General features: G+C 40.0%; 1 pseudogene; it reads right to left on the reverse strand.

The window, feature by feature from the left end:
* Positions 1-943: 943 nt before the first annotated feature.
* On the reverse strand, positions 944-1,498 carry LOC116753558 (annotated as a pseudogene).
* Between the last annotated feature and the right edge of the window lie 4,072 nt (positions 1,499-5,570).

The following is a 5,570-nucleotide window of genomic DNA, read 5'->3' on the forward strand; positions in this document are numbered from 1 at the left end:
ACTAGAAAGATTTGTTTAATGAATCAGAGATTGGTTTAAAGCTGAACATCCTTTTAGCATTTTTCTAAGTACACTTGATATGGAAGCAAGGGAGCTTGTTTTTGTTGGAATCTCAAGATATGGGTTCTCATCTGGCAAAGTAGCCGACTGGCTGGATGACTTTGAGTGATCATCTTACCTTTATACAGGATAGTAAATTTTGAGAGTTAGATTAGAATGCTTCTAGAGTGACTTTGAGCTCTGAACATTCACACATTTGTGAAAATAATCATCTCTACCCTGAAACATATAAAGTTCTCTCTTTAACTGAAGAAACCTATTATGATATAAGCAAAAGTGAGGTTTAGTGACTTACTGCCGTAAAGGAGAATACCACACAGGCAACTTTGAAATGGCAGCACATTAGGGAAGTGATGTTGTTGTTTTTTTGTTTAAGAAGTTGAATATTTTATTAGTAAACTGTTTCTTATTTTCCTGCAAGGCTGTTGCTTCACTGTATAAAAATAGCACCAGCAAACACAGTATATTTTGCAAAATTAAGAGAGTAACGTTCTTCACTGGACACTGTACAACTAACAAACTTTTCTCCACTGCCATTTATTTCCAGTGGCAAGTTCATTGAGTATTTTGACCCAAATCCAGGGATGGCTGTAGGCAAGTTACAATATGATATACGGTTAAGATAATAATGTTATCCTTGAATTACATAATTTTCATAACTAGTTTTACCACAGATAATTTCAGGAATTCTGAGTATTATAACTGGAGACTAACCTAAAAATCACAGGCTGTTGTGAAAAAGATGCATAGTGTTTATGTGAAATCATTAGGAAGTTAAGGGGTATTTTCTTCAGGCAACATTGTTGCAAGTAGTTTCTTTTGCTAAAAGTTGCTTTTTAAAAATCTATCCACCACTAATTTAAGACAACTATACTAGATTAAGTTGTTTCAAACTAGTTTATTTAGGGGTTCCATTTTCACTCCTCAATAGATTTTATGTATTTCTCATATGCTTTTTCACTCATTAGTTCATCTAGTTCTGAAGGGTTACTGAGTGTCATCTTGATCAGCCAACCATCTTCATAACAAAGTCTGTTGACAAGTTCTGGATTTTCTGCTAGAGCTTCATTAATTTCAGTTACTTCTCCTGATAGAGGAGAATAGAGTTCAACAGCAGCTTTCACACTTTCCAAAGCAACAAATTCCTCTTGTTTGTTCAATTTTTGTCCCAACTTCAGGCAGACTACAGTAAACAACACCTCCCAAAGCTTCCTGTGCAAAATTGCTGATTCCCACTGTTCCAACACCGTTTTCTGTTGTTACGCATTCATGTTTGTCTGAATTTACGACCCGACAGCAGAACGGGACCGGTGTGCAGCGCCCGGACGGCGCCCGCCCGCGGTCCCCAGGGCTGTGGCGGGCAGGGTGCGTTGGGCGCAGAGATGGCGCGCAGGCTGCAGACTGCAGCCTGCACGCTCCGCGCCACTCGCAGCGCCATGTTCGCAGTGGAAGTGATGTTTTTGATTGCATATGAGTTGGGGTTGGAAGTTCTTAGGGTAGAATATCAGAAGTGGGTGAATCTTTGAATTAATCGATTTCTGAAGGCAAGTGTTGATGTCAGTGAAGGAAGGTTGTAGACGAATAAGGGAGTGTTATGTGAATCACAAGATGGTCTTGCTTGTAATTGTATAGCTAACGGGCTCAGGTGTTCTAGTTCTCACCTACATACTGTATTAGTCTGGGTTCTCCAGAGAAAATGTGTGTGGTATATATTTTTATTATAAGGAACTGGCTCATGTGGTTATGGAGGCTCAGAAGTCCTAAGACCTGCAGGAGGCAAGCTCGAGACCCAGGAGAGCCAAAGGTATAAATTCCAGTCCTAGTCCGAGCCTGAAAACAGAAGACAGATACCCTCAGTCAGAGACAGCCAGAGAGAGAGAGAATTCTCCCTTATTGCTCTTTTTTGTTCTATTCAGGTCTCCAATTGGATGAGGCCCACCCCACCCCTCCCACATTGGGAGGGCAATCGGCTTTACTCAGACTACCAATGCAAATGTTAATCTCATACAGAAATACTCTCATAAACACACCCAGAATGTTTAATTGGATATCTGGGCACCTGTGGCCCAGTTAAGTTGACACATAAAACTAAGCATCACACACACCATTTTGTAATGAACTACACATTTCTCTGCGACTTTTTGGTGACATGAATTGTGACTTGCTAATAACTAACATTGCAACTATACAGTTGACCCTCCATATCTAGGGATGCATCCATTTATATAAGGGACTTGAGCATCTGCAGATTTTGGTATCTGTGGGGAGTAGGTAGCAGCTGTCCTGGAACCAAGCCCTCACAGATACCTAGGGATTACTGTATGTAGTAGGGGCTTAATACATGTTTATTAAAGAGTGAATGAACAAATGAATGAAAAGAAGTTGAAAGAAGGCTCTGGCGTAGCTTAGATTGGGGCTGGGTAAGTGTGGAGCTTGGTGGAGGTTGAGGTTTTGCCTTACAGCAATTTCATTTCATTATCTTTTAAGGAAGGGAGAACCTTTCAAAATTGCTCCATTTAGTGTTGCTTATTGGAATAAATGTGACATTCCAAAGTTGATATTCCTTAATAGCTGTGATTAGCATATCTGAATACTTCTCAGAATACTTCTGAAGCATTTTTCTTTTGTTTGAAGTTTCGTTACAATTTCGACTGGTAGTTTGGAGAAGCCAGGCTAGAAGTTTTATTCTTATCCTTCTTGCTATTTGAAACATCATTGTATAAATGGATATCCCTGGCATGGGGTATCCTTTCTTCCAAGGACAAGAATCAGTTCGAAGTTCCTATAATTGAGAAGACACAATTTGAAGTACAGTTTATGATTTTACAGAATTCTGGTAGGCCCCATAAGGAAACAGATTCTACTCAAGATCTGCCCTTAAGCATAAATTGAGTTTAATTTGCTTGGCCAAGCTTTTCTTCATGCATACTACATAAGGAAACTTCAGCTCAGCTAGGACCTTTTCACAGTGCTCAATTAAAAGTCTGAATTAATAAAGCTGTCTTAATTGGTCTGACAGAACTAGCAATATGACCTCATCACCCAGCTACACCTTTTTGATCCTGGATTTAAATTTCCATAAAGGACAGAGAGGAACTAGCAAATTCTTGTTTTCTTAATAACATACCGCACTCACAGTTATCACATTCAGTGCCTCACCTCACAACTTTATCTACCAATCTAGAGTATGTTCTGGAGCTAGTTAAATTAACTTAGCTATCAAAATGCTAAGCTTGATAGCTCATTTATCTTTCTGTCTCACAACTCGACATTACAATGTGATGGTGATTGATCTTGCATCTTCCAGGTACCATATAGTATAAAAACTAAGAGAAGATTAATTAAAATCTGTCTTACCCAGACAGGTTTTTAAATAAGTTTTAGATTTACACTATATATCAGCTGAAGCAGACAGAGATTCTAAGACCAGGAGCTCTGTAACACCAATTGGATTTTTCTTTTATGTAGAGTATATATGCAGTAGTCGTTCCTGATGACCATTATTATTCTTTCACGTGTGCTGCATACCAAAATGAGGCAGAAAAACCCTGCCACAAATGTCCTCTACCTGCCTCCGTCTCAACGTAGTGTAACGTATAGCACACACGGAAAATGTGTTGTTGCATAAGTATCTCACATGTACAGTCATCACTACTTAAAAATTTGTTCTGTATTTTTTTTTCTATGAATTTGAAAGTTTGAGAAATTGTGAGTATGGAGGAAAGTGATGTCTAAACCCAGCACTGGGAAAGAGGAAAAACTCAATTTCTGTCTCACATTTAAGGGCGAGTCTTTTAAGAATTGGTGAAAGGTATCTTAAAATAATAATAATTGTAGCTACCACTGAGAGAATTACTGTGTCACATAATTTATTTACATTATTTCCAATCTTTACAATAGTTTTAAAAGGGTAACTATTATTGTGCCCATTTTACAGATGAGGGAACCGATGTCCTAAAGTGTTAAGTTCCATCACCAAAGCCTAGTGGTTAGTAATCAGCAGAGTTGGGATTTACATTACAGGTGGGTGGTTTACTTGGCTCCAAAGGCACCTGAACCATGCTGCCTTCCACCTCCCTGGAGCAGCAAATACACTCATACATTTTTTATCTTAGGCTGTTCAGGCTGCTGCAGCAAAATATCAGAGACTGGGTAGCTTATAAACAAAGTTTTAAATTTATATCTCACAGTTCTGGAGGCTAGAAGTCCAGGATCATGGTGCCAGCGTTGTTAGGGGAGGGTTCTCTTCTGGGCTGTATTCTTCTTGTTGTGTCCTCTCAAGGTGGAAGGGGCTAGGGATCTCTCTGGAGCCTCTTTTATAAGGGCACTAATCCCATTCATGAGGGCTCCACCCTCATGACCTAAGCACCTCCCAAAGGCCCCACCTCATCTTTGGGAGTTAGGATTTCAACATATGAATTTAGGGGGCGATACAAACATTTGGACCATGGCCACACGCTGGCGAATTTTTGAGAGCCAGTAGAATATTTGATTCATTGTAGGCTGCTCAAGCTTAAGCTCCCTTGTTTCTTCCATGGGATATGCTACATCTTCAAAGCAGCATCCCTCTGTAGTCAGCCAGGGAGTCCTTTATGGATTTTAGACCCCAAATTATTTAATAGTTTTAATAGGTGAAATTCTCTGGTTCTCATTCAAATGTTATAAGTTCCTTGACAAGAAAATAACCAAGCCCTATTTTTTTTACACTAAAAATGAATAGCTGAGCTGTCCTTACAAAGGTTTAAACATGCAGTCCTAAGATTCTTACATATGAACTGTAAAGGAAACACTATTAACACTATCGGTCATCCCTCTCCCTTACAATCGTAAGCACTCACCATATACCTGGAATGATTATACTGACAACAGCTATAGGTTTTCATTTTTCAATTTAAGCCTTCTTTAATTTTTATCCAGAGGGAAAGCAAAGGAAAATAAAGTTTAATGAACACATAGTGAGTAGTAAGCAATGTTCCCTATGGCCTAATTAATGTCAAGTATCTAACTGAATTCATCAAACATCTACTGAGTATCTTCTGAACATCAGGCTCTGTGCTAGGCACTTTGATGAACACAAAAATTTTTAAGATGCAGTTCTTTTCCTGGAGGATCTCCCAGTCTAGTAGGAGAATATGATTATGTTGCAGGAAGGGGGCCCCATTCCAGGGCCTGAGAGTGGGCTCTTGTCTAACACTCGGAAATGAATTGTCCGAGGAGACACGTGTGGACAAAGCAAGAGACTTTACTGGGAAGGGGCACTGGGATGGAGAGCAGCAGGGTAAGGGAACCCAGGAGGACTGCTCTGCCACATGGCTCGCAGTCTCAGATTTTATTGTAATGGGGTTAGTTTCCAGGTTGTCTCCGGCCACTCCTCTTGCTTGTGCCCATATTTGGTGATTCAGGGTCCTTCCTGGTGGCACATGCATCTCTCAGCCAAGATGGATTCCAGCGTGATGGATTCTGGGAGGTTGGTCATCTCCTCCCTCTTTTGGCCCCTCCCAGAATTCTCC

Source organism: Phocoena sinus, chromosome 4, assembly GCF_008692025.1.
Source record: "Phocoena sinus isolate mPhoSin1 chromosome 4, mPhoSin1.pri, whole genome shotgun sequence".
In the NCBI taxonomy this organism is placed as follows: Eukaryota; Metazoa; Chordata; class Mammalia; order Artiodactyla; family Phocoenidae; genus Phocoena; species Phocoena sinus.